The sequence below is a fragment of the Python bivittatus genome, unplaced genomic scaffold (genome assembly GCF_059951505.1).
Source record: "Python bivittatus isolate LINGU-HERP-01145 unplaced genomic scaffold, Pbiv_v1 ctg000020_np1212, whole genome shotgun sequence".
NCBI classification, from domain to species: domain Eukaryota; kingdom Metazoa; phylum Chordata; class Lepidosauria; order Squamata; family Pythonidae; genus Python; species Python bivittatus.
Window position 1 is genome coordinate 96,005,975 of NW_028277030.1, and position 12,170 is coordinate 96,018,144.

Sequence of the window (12,170 nt, forward strand, 5' to 3'; positions counted from 1 at the left end):
TGAATATTCTATCAACTCCCCACTACAGTGTCTCCAGAAATCAAAGACCTCCAAAATAGATGAAGATGAAATCACGGTTTCATTCGATGTCACAGCACTCTTTACATCCATATTCCCAGAACTAGCAAAAGAATCCATGGAAGCAGTACTACAGAACACACCCAACCTAACCAAATACACTAAGATCGAAATACCCAGAATCATGGACCTCATCAACCTCTACCTCACTACTTATTTTCAGTTTGATGGACAAATATACCAACAAATCAGAGGAACGCCCATGGGATCACCACTCTTGGGAGTCATAGCAGAGATTGTAATGCAGGGTCTAGAACTATAGCACTTCCACGCATACAACCAAAAGTATGGATCCAGTATGTAGATGACACCATCACAATAAAAAAGGAACAACTAGAAAAGTCACATGAAACAATCAACATCTTCAAAGGAATAAAATTCACAAGGGAAGAAGAAAACAACAACATACTACTCTTCCTGGATGTCCACATCAGCAGAGGAAATGACAGCAAATTAGACACGTAAGTCTATTGAAAAAGAAACCACACTAACCAAGTGCTCCATTACCAAACTAACAACCCAACCTCCCTCAAGAGGAGCTGTGTAAGAACATTATTCAGACAAGCACAAATGCACTGCACAACCCAGAAACCAGAAAAAGGAAAGAGACTACCTATACAACATTTTACAACAAAATGGATACCCGCGCAACTTTATCAAAAAGTGCCTGACCACCCAACACACTGCAATACAACCAACACAGCCTATGAAAAGGATAACACTGCCATTCATCAGAAACATCTCAGAAACAACCAACAGACTATTACAACCACATGGCATCATCAACTAAAAGATCCAACCACATGGCATCACACAAACCAACTGAAGCCCTCCAAAACATCTTAAATAAACCAAAAGTTCCAGTAGCCCAAGAAGAAAAAACAGGAGTCATCCAAAACATACAGTGTAAGGACTGTAACAGCCACTATGTAGGACAGACAGGCAGAAGACTAGCAGAGTGCATCCATGAACACCAACTAGCAGTCAGAAGACACGATGAAAACTCCTTAATCTCACAATACATGGACAAACTCAACTGGGAAACTGTCAGCAACTTAGACCAAGCCACTTCCAAAAATGCAAAAAGGGAATTCCTGGAAGCTTAGTATTCAGACAAGTCAGCCATCAATAGGCACATAGAGATAAAGCAACATTTACACACCATTCAAAAGAGATAATAAAAAGGAAACAAAAAGACCAGAATACCTCCTTGCCAGCAATCAGCTCCCAGATAAACAGGAATTAACACCAAACAAGCAATAAACAATGCCCTAATCAAGAAATTACAACTCAGACAAAAAAGCAGCAAACAGCAAGAAAAAACTACCAAGAAAAAACACCCCCACCAACACTGACAGGGCAAGCTACTGTATATAAACAGAGAGCAAACCCCATCCCATTTTAGCACTGAAGATGTTACCTAGTCGGGTAATGAAACATCTGCAAGAAAACAACCAAGCTCAGAGAACCCCAAGGACTCTACAGTTCATCCCTGAGCTACATATATTCCCTTCTATTGGTGTATATATTTACTCATGCATCCATTCTTTGATTCATTCATACATTACATATATATATATATACATGCAAGAATAACTTTAGCAAAAATAGTATAAAAATAGTAAGACTATAAAACTTATTAACATTTGGGACCAGCTCTTGTTGCTGAATTTCTGAGCCAATTCTGCTGGTGATAGTAGTCCTGGGTCCCTGCCCTTCCCTCCCCGCCTCCCCCATTTCAAGACAAAAGTGTTTTCTCTCTGAAATGTGCTAGACTTTCTTGTGTGGAATATGATCAGTCTCATGTAGGTGCACATTTGCTTTGTCCCCAGTATTGTGTCATCTTCATTTTCTTTCTGCCTCCTCTCCCACTATACAATATTACCTGAGCTTGCTAACATATGCCGTTATTTTTAATTCATTTAAATCATGGAGCAGAGAGATGCAGGTTTTAGTTCTGCCTTAGGCACAGAAATCATCTGGGTGACCTTGGGCCAGTCACTCCCTCACAGTCCTAATCAGCATCAGACATTGCACCAAGCTGGCTGATAAATAAAACCTCTTGTTGCATTATGCATTGATAACTTTACCATTCTATTCGCTCTCTTCGATAACTATAAATAAGTATTTCCATTATGGAAAAGAAAGTTTAGCACAGTACATTTTCATGACTGGGGAATAGATTTTTTCTGAAGGACTCTTCCAAAGGCTTTGCCGTAAGAACTAGGCAATTATAATATAAAAAGAAGCAGACTCTGCAATAATTCAGGGCAATTGCTAAGAACAACAACATTGTGAAGGTAGTATTGATAACATCTCTTAAAGTTCATATACATCACTATGATGTTCTTAACTCAGGATATCAGTCACTGTACAGTTATTGGCACGGACTAGAATTCTTATACCTTGGCAGGATCTGTTGAGGTGGCATGAATCCCTTGTCCATGGTGGTTAGTAGCTGCTCAGAAATAATGAGGCAGGTACCATGAATCAGGAAAGAAGCAGAGGACTTACCTTGACATTTGCCATTCCTCATTAGTGATCCATAGTGAAACCAATTTCTTGCTGTGTTGACCTACTGTTATTTCATCATAGCAAAAGTGTCCTCACCTTCATTGCTATCCTATTGGACTAACCAATTGCTGCAGATTATGTGAAATTAGCAAAGTTGGTGGATGGATATGTTTAGGATGTTTGACTGTTAATAGCTAATTACGTGTATTTCTTACCTAGTCCAAAGATACAGCCCCCTTCTCCCTCTCAGTATCAGCAGAATGTGTAGATTTATTAAGTGATCAGTGCTGAAACTGTGAACTTGGTGCTGTGGCAGTGTCAGAAGGAAAACTCGGATGGGATAAGACAATTAAAATTATAGGTTGGGCATGAGGTAATGTCACTATCATGTAAATAGGTGTAGTTGCCAGGCCATTCAAATCAGCTAGAGAGTGCAATAAAGGTAAGACTCTCAGTGGTTTTCCCATCTGTCAGATTTCAGAGCATTTTTTTAATGAGATTAACAGATTTCTAGAACACAATGTATTTCATGTATGTCCTGAAGTATGTGTGATTTGACATTGGTATCTGTGCTTCTAGTGCTCACTTCTCCAAATGTTGGTGAATGGTTGACCAGAATTCAACATTCTGTACACTGTAGGTTTTCTGTCATCCGTAAGGAAAAAGTAATTTTGCAGAACTCTTTGTCATATTGATATGACAGATTAAATATAACACTAACATCAAATGTATCATTTGTCAATGTTAAAATGCCACTTTCCTTTCTATATTACCTTTTGTTGCTATCTTGTTTTTCTGATGTGTGTCTCATTTAATCCTCCATCTCTTTCTGCTGCTAGATTTTATTCTTTTCATCCCAACAGAATGATGGAAAGACCTTCTGTAAAGGGGCTCAGGGTTCTTTCTGTCTGTCTGTCTGTCTGTCTGATCATTAGCAGGACAAACAGAACAGCACCAAATTTGGTACGCCTGCAGATGTCAGTAAAAGTAAGGTCATGTCAAAAATGGGCTGGGAAGAAAAAAAATCCCCAAATTTAGCAGCATTCCTATGGGAAAGGCGGTTGAGCAGTGGCTAGGAACATTGCCAGTTGCTCCATGTTAAGCTCCCTCCCCTCTGGGCCATGTGACACAGAGCATATGCAGCTCACTCTTTGTTTTCCACTGCACAGATATGTACTAACACAGATGCAACGTGAAGAGGGAGCAGAAACCATACGCACGCACACAGAAGCAACACATATATACCCTCCTGATTAGACCCTCACACGTACTTCCACACAATTAAGGGCAGCACATATGCACGCACCCTCACAGATCCACACAGATGCAACATGTTACTTTATGCAGAAAAAGCAAGCTCTTCCTCTGGCCCCTGGGGGCAAAAGGGTTACAAGGAAGTCCAGAAGCCATGCTCTGCCTGCTTTCCCTACCTTGATGGTTTTGCTTTGTTCTGTTGATTGTGAGCAGAATTAGGAATCTTTTTCCTAGGCAGAGAATAAATAAAATCTCTCCTCACTTGTGGGTGAAAACCATGCCATATAACAAGAGATTGATCAAGAATTAGCTGCTCTACTTAACGCTCTATGCTGGTCACTCTTTTTCTCTGCAACTGAGTCTATGCATTCAGCTTCTAATGACAGTTTCAGGCCTGCTTCTTAGAGCACAGGAGATAATATTTAAAGAAGCCACTGAACGGGCTTTGTGCACTTTCCCGAAACATCCGTCTAGTGATGAACTCTAACACGTTTATATATTAAATATGAGCATGCACCCTGTGGAAATCTGGAATACTGTGGAATTGTCTAGTTTGTATCTGGGCTAGAGCTGAATAAAATTAGCTTTATTTGGATAATGTTGTAAGCTTTAAGCATCTATGGCAATAGCTGAGTCTGGGGGGAAAAATACCTTTCAGGTTTCATAGAGCCAACATCTAATTCTAACAGTTCTAGGAAAATATTTCAGATTCTTTTGCATATGTAGAATATGTTTTATTGCTGCTTTGTGGTTGGTTTCTGGAGCTCTAGCTTACCGTGTTTCATCATGAAACCTTCTTTCTTCATTACATACAATGATTAAGGCTCTTGCTAGGAGAAAATAAATTGCTCCATGACAGTATTGTAGTAAATATTTACAAACACTTTTTGCATAAGTACAAGAACAAAAGTTTACAATTTAAACTTTTGAGTTTTGAGCTATCCCTATTCACAGTATTATCCTAATCCAGTGAAGCTCAATTTCTAAACAGTTTTTGCATAAAGACTTAGATGATCATGAAAAGCATTAGAATTCAGTCATTCAACAGGAGGCTTGGGAGAAGAGAGGGAAATGCTATTTTTTGGTATCAGTTTGCACCTCTCTGGATATTGCCCCAGAGAAAACAAAATGTTGTTTTCATGTGTCTACACTGAACACAGGCATACCAAAGAGTAAATATGCATGAAAAATTTCATTAGAAGGGTCGGATGGATGGATGTATATCTCTTGCTCCAAACAAGACAAATGGGGCAATGTTCTTGCAATGTACACCCTTGTAAACTAAGGTATAATTAATTAGGAAAATGAAGCAGACAATAACATTATACAAAATATTATTTTAGATGTTTCCAGAACTCTAGCCATGTTCATCTGATGCAACTGTTTATGAGGGGCTTTTTAGGAGAAACTATCAATAAATTTTAAGTGCATTTTAATGTATAAAGCACTCTCATGCTGGAGGGAGGGAGGGAGGAAGGAAGATATGTATTTATTTGACTTGATGGCACCTCAGACTCTTAGGCATTTGTTAATGGAAATTCTCCTAGTTTTGTTTATAACTCATTGTGTGTATTCTTTTCCAGTGAGAATCCTTTCTTCCTGCTGTATCTACATTCACAGCACAAACATTTTTATGATTTGTATATTTTATATATTTTTACTCTAAGTTGCCCTTTCATTAACAGAAGTCTGAAGAGGATCAGATGAAGTGAACAAAAATGAAAAATATGCAGGACACTTCTACTGGCATGTAAAATTTTGAACAGCTGTCTATTGTAGATCAATGGCACTACAGTGATTGTTCCTTATACAGGTAGTCCTCACTTACTGTCCACTCATTCAGCAACCATTTGAAGTAATGATGGCGTTGAAAAAAGGAGACTTAAGACCAGTCCTCAAAGTTGCAGCCATTGCAGCATCCCCACAGTCACATAATCACAACCTGGGCACTTGGCAACCAGTGCACATTTACGACAGTCACAGCATCCTGCAGTCATGTGATTGCCATTTATGACCTTCCCCGCCAGCTTCCAACAATCAAAATCAATGAGGAAGCCAGAAGGAAGTCACAAGTTGCAGTCACATGACATTGTGCTTAATGCCCTGTGGTGAGTCACTTCACGACCGCAGCAGGAACTGACAAACTGATGTCGTAAGTTGAGTGCGATCACATGACGTTTCACGTTATAACCACATCGCTTAGCAGTGGAGTTGCCAGTCCCAATTGTGGTTGATAAGTGAGGACCACCTGTATACTGTTGTAAGGAAAACATTCCTTTTTAATAGGATCTGCAAAAAAAAAAAAAAAAGTACTAGAATAATTATGGTGCATCTGGGAAGGAAGAGGCTGGATGTTCTCCGACGAATGGAAGATATGTGAGAAAAAGAGAGATTAATGTGGACTATCTGATAGGAAGAAAGGAACCTCAATCCTCCTATAGTTAGATTCTTTGGTACAACTGAGAATCTACCATTTATATAATAGTCTTTTGTAAATTAACCATTGTTGTTTATTTTCTTCAAGAAATTCAAGTCATCAAGTTATCTTCTCCACGAATTTTAATTTTATCTTCAACAATTCATAGATAGGTATCAGAACATATTAGGTGTTGTTGCATACATAGGACATAAATGGGAAAGATTTCCCTGCCAACAAGACCTGTCTGGAATGGAATTAAATGGAAGTTAGAGGTTGGAAAAAGGAAAACTGGCAGGACTACACAAAGAGATGTAGTCTGAACAAACTTCAGAAATTGTGTAGGAAAGGAGTTACTTTTTCTCTGTTCAGATGGGTAAACTAGCAGCACTTTACAGCTTTCAGCTTTCCCCACAAAGGAGTCCAAACAGTGGCTGAACCAATAATGTGGTTCAGGTCAAGCAGAATGGAAACCTAGGAAGAAAAGAAGTATTGGGGCTGGATAGGGGCTCTTGACATGCCTCCAGTCAGTTTAAGCTCCTGCCTATGTTTATTGCTGCATTTGTGACACTTCAAAATTCTGTGAATATCAGAAAAGACAAGCCCATAATGATGTCCTGTGAATGAAATGAGGACTCTTTAAACACCTCATTGTAAAAGAGAGCCTTGCATCTCTAAAGCATACAATTCTGGCTCAAGTTCACATGGAGCTGCCTTTTACATTCTACACCAAATGGGAGGAGCTGAAGAAATTACACTAGGTTAAGATGAATTTGCAACTAGGACAAATTGATCTATTGATTCTCATGGTTGAGCCAGGATTTGAACTATGTGCCTTTTTATCAGATTGACAAATCTAGCACTTATAGTTGAGCTGAGCAAATTGAAGGGAGCAAGAACTACATGGATTTCAGTAAGGCATCTTTAGTACTAGTCTTGGGGTAAATGCAGAATCTTGGAGACTTCAGAGGAAGTTCCAACTCTCATTTATAATGAGTTCTTTAAGGTGGAGTCTCTTTGGATCTTCTGAAATATTTTTCCCAGGTTTCTCACCACATGGGCTGAGTTGCCATTTATAAAATAAACTTCCCATGGACTTGCTTTCTGTGCCTTGTCTTATGTCTGTTCTCCCTTCCTTTACTTTCCCAGCTTCCCCAGCAATCTCTCACAGCCTCTTTGTCCTGTCAATAGAAGCAAAAGTGCACTTCCAGGGGCTTAATGCTACAACCATAAGCCTGCTGAAGTCAACCCATGGTTAATTTTGGGACTGGCTCTGGGGAGGCTTGAAATTCAAGTTCCTCTCAACCGTTCAGCTTGCTGAGTGGTCAGTTGGGCTCATTCCAACCTGCCTTACAAGATGTTATTGTGAGGAGAAAAAGTAAGGCAGAATATAAATTCAACCATTATCTTTTTAAAGCATGGAAAGGCTGAAGCCAAATATGCTGACCTAATTAGCCCTGAGTTTATAGCACCTGCAAACACAGCTCTGTATTGGCCACCTCATATTTCTCTCAAAGAAGAAAAGCCCTGGGGCAGTTGAAGGCAGCTAGAGTTAGGTTTTCAGACAATCTGGAATGCTTACACATTCAGAACTGCATGGTGTGTACTCCTGGTGTCATCTTAATATATTACTGAATGTGGATGTTCATGCTTACTTGGTTCATATTAATGTTCCAGTTTGACAAATCCATTGTTGTCTAAAATCTTTTTATCCTCTTTCTAAAAGTCCTAAACAAATCTCTCTTGAACACAAAGAAGAGTTCAGATATGATTTGACAATTATGTAAAAGCTCAGTGTAGTTTCTTTCTACTTCCACCAGTTCATTTGTGAGGGATGATATACAATGTGTGTCTAATATAATCTCTCTTTAGAATCTAATTAACTATTCTTTTGATATCCTAAAAATCCTTTTGAGTATTTTGCATTCCTGTAGGGTTGCCTGTCTGCCTGGCTGCTTCAGCTGGATAATCATTTTTCTTGTTTATCCCTAATCCTTTTAATATTTCCTTCCTGCCCATGTGTTACTGTACAGTAGTTCTATTGTTTGGCATCAATTTCAGTGACAGCTATAGCTGACCTCCAAGTGGAAGAAAGGTGTTTGGTATTTGATTTTAACAATATAAAAGGATATAAAATTATAGAAAATATAGAACCATGTTTTCATCACAATATGGTGCACAACTTAGTAACTATTAAAGCTATGCAAATTCTTCAAAAGAAGTGCTTCAGAACATGCAGGAATACATAGGAAACACCTCTTTTCAGATTATTAAAGCAGCCATGTTCCCCCCCCCTCCCCTGGCTGGTGCAGTTTTGAAAGTTGCTCCCGACTCTCACTGTATGCATGCATATGCTCAGCCGCTTTGCTCTGAAAAATGCATTCCATTCCAAAGCACTTCTTGCAAAGGATTAGCACAGTCCTAATAAATATTGCCCGTTACTATGCATATTTAAGATATGTCTAATATAGGACTACAGCTTAAGTAAGGTAGGTTATAAAATAAAAGAATGCTATGAATGCTGTTTTGCTTTAACAGACGCAATTTGTACCTTACTGATAAAATTGTTCCAGGTAATAAAAGGTAATGTGAAATCGTTGAACATGTATCATAGTGTCAGTTCTAGCATGTTGTATATTAACTAGCATGCCAAGTTTGGTCAAAGGCTTACCTTTCAGAGCGAGAGTAAGCTAATTATATTTTTACTGTAAACATAACTTGAACTAGTAACTGTTCAGTAACTATTATGCCTTTTCTAAAATACCTGCCACATTTACATATGATCTTCCAATCATTCTGATGGAGTTATGCCCATTGTTCATTAAAATTATTTCCCAGTAATATTCATTGACAGAAAAGAACTGTGATAAGTTGCTTGAGTTTGTAATTTTTATTATTCATTGCTTGTTTGAGACGAGTTGGGTAAGCAATTCTTTGTGTATGTAAGCTAGTTTTTACATTTGGTGTGCTTCAGATAAGAATTAGCATTAAAACGCCTGATTTTCATTTCATTTTTATTTTTTCTGCATCTTTTCTTGTTCCTTGATACTGTTTTTGAAAGCCTAGCATTGGATAAAGCATTTCTGACCATTGTTTCAGATCCTTTTTGTCCTTTTTGTTTTTTAAAAAGAAAACATTTTTCATGGTTGATATTGGGTTTTTCTTTGTTTTTACTATTTTATTGTTTCAGTGAAGGCAACACATACTATATAACACAGGGGTTGGGCAAACCATGGGCTATTTGTTGCTCCTTGAGGTACACCTTAGAACCCCCTTATCAGTGACTGCAAAAAATCACTGACGGCACAATAAAGATGGTTTAAAGAAAGCTAAACTTCTGCTGGAGAAGGGGTGATGGTTTCTTTCTGCAAGATTAGAAGCAATTTAAAATAACTATAATAATCTCCAAATTACAGACAGGAGAGATAGTATATGTGAGAGATAAGTGGAGAGAGAAAGATTCTCAAGACAGATGTTACACGGCTTCAAAATTATGAAGTGCAGGCCAAAGACTCCTTTGAAATGTGGGATCGATAGGAAGAAGATGCAGTGGTTGCCCCACCATGCGGACATAGGGCAGTCAACCATTTCATGACTTCAGTAGTCATCTGAATCTTTGCAGTAAAGATTTTTATCTAGCCACGTTATGTCAAGTATCTGAGAGATTCGTGCCAAGTTCAAACCTAGTTAAACCTTGTAAAGTTGGAGGTTGCAGATTTACAGCCGAGTCATGGTTCAGGTAGCCTGACAGCATGGAAACCTCCAAAACATAATAAGTAAGTCCTAAAATGAGTAAGATTTGAAAGCCTCTGACAAATGAAGAAAAAAAAAATAGATATATCAGCTGCAAACCTGTGAATACCTTGAAAAAATTAAGTAATAATATAATCAGGACTATATGTATCAGCTGATTTTTATATTCTTTATACTTCACCATAGTGCATTCAGCTTCTAAAGCAGCTCTTAACACTACTGCAGGGTGAAAAAAGATAACAAAATTGTAATCAGACTACCAAGGATGGTAAGCAAACTCCCAGAGTTAATTTTTTGCTACAATCTTCACTGCATAGATGTTGAAAGGACTCCACAGTGTAACTATTGTTATTAGGAGTCAAATGGAGAGAATAAAGGAACAACAGTTCAGTCATTAAACAATAACAAGTAAACAGATCCTTATAGCATTTTCAGTTAAGAACTGAACTGAATTCTTAACTCAATTGTGAAATTGTTGCTGTATTAACTAAATGCTTTGAGGTTATCATGCAAAATTAATTGGAAATAATCACGTTCAGAGTACATGAACACTTCACTAAAATTCCAACCATCATGTCCCATTAAAAAAATCACAGGATTTTTCAAGATCATGTTTCATCTAATGTTTACTAAATGTTTGCTCAGATACCCGTGATCTGCAGATGGTGGCAGTAGAAGGAAGGGTAGGACAGAAAGTTATTTTGCAAACAGTAACTGAAGTTTGGCTTTGTGGCCAGAAAGTTTGGCTTAATGCTCAGGACTTCGCCTCTCCCTTTACCTTAACTGCATCTCAAATAAGTTTAATGGTTCAGCACTGCACAACTGAGGCAGACTAATTATTCCTAATTCTACGAGGCACTGATACATATTAATACTGTTTATACGGTAGTGGTTTTATTAATGCATTGAGTCACTAAAAAAGACTAAATATTGTTATAATTATACTCTTTTGAAATTTAAAATTAGTAGGATTCACCCCCTCCCCAGTTCCACAGAAGGTCCAGCACTGCTCTTGTAACTTTTCCTATAGCAAGGATGACAATTGTGGACATTGGTAGTAAAAAGTTGAGGGGAATGGCTTTAAAAAAAGAGAAAAGCTGAATCTATCATGTGGATTGACAAAGGTAAAAACAGTAAACCAACATAATACAAGGTATTTGAAGGTTCTGAGAGTTATGAAGGAGTGTGTTGCAAGCTTTGTGATAACATGTGGTGCCACTAATTATATGAGCATTATGTGCCTACCCTTCTACAAAGTATGTGTTTTATTAGCAACAATTGCTATGCATGAGCAAAAGCTTTTGCTTTTAAGTAAGTTTTAAAGCACTGCATGCTTCGTATGGGGAAGGAAAAGTTGCAATCATTAACTATTCCTATTACCATGGAACTGCTATATTTGACCTGGAAAAATCCAGATGGCCATTAGAGGCAGCAGAGTGGTCTTCTGGATTCTTGCAGCCAGATGTGATAGGCTGCCAGTTCACTATTGATTCTTCTTTGTCACAGGATGCCCTGAGAGGACAGATCATAATTTTTTTTTTAAATGCTGTAAGCAATCTTGTATCAGTGGGAGAAATGATAGAACAAGATCTGAATCAAGGTAGAGAGACTCTTCAGCTATTATACTGTACTGGATTATCTCACTAGCTATTTGTCCTTGCTATGAACCTTTTCCTTCCCAAATCCTATGGAATGTGAAAATGGCTTGGGGAAGAATCTGATAGGCTTTAAGCATTTTGTTGTAAGATGGAGAGTGGCTAACATACAGAAAGGAGAATTAATAAACTTTCTGAAAGATAGAATTAGAATTTTAATAACTTTTATGTTCAAATGTTATATTAAGCACCATGATTTGTTTAACTTTGCTGCCAGTGCTCAAACCCATATTAAATTTAAAAGGATTATGTAATCTTGTGGAATATGACAAATAGTTATTGTATCTGTTTATGAAGAGGTGGATTATCTACTTGATTTTAATAGGTTATTTATCCTGCTTCAGTTTTTATTGCTGATCCTGTTGGTATATCATTATTTTAATACATTGATTTGATGTTTGAAATAGTAGCTGCTTTAGGAACTTCTGCTAAAAGAAAAAGTAGCAATTCTTAAAATATTAACTGAAGAAATAATTTAAACTCTTCCATTTGGTAGACAC

The 12,170-nt window shown here is 37.7% G+C and overlaps 1 protein-coding gene across 2 annotated transcripts in view; it reads left to right on the forward strand.

The window, feature by feature from the left end:
- Positions 1 to 12,170, forward strand: part of CRIM1 (cysteine rich transmembrane BMP regulator 1) — a 151,175-nt gene that overhangs the window by 74,558 nt on the left and 64,447 nt on the right. The window lies entirely within an intron of this gene.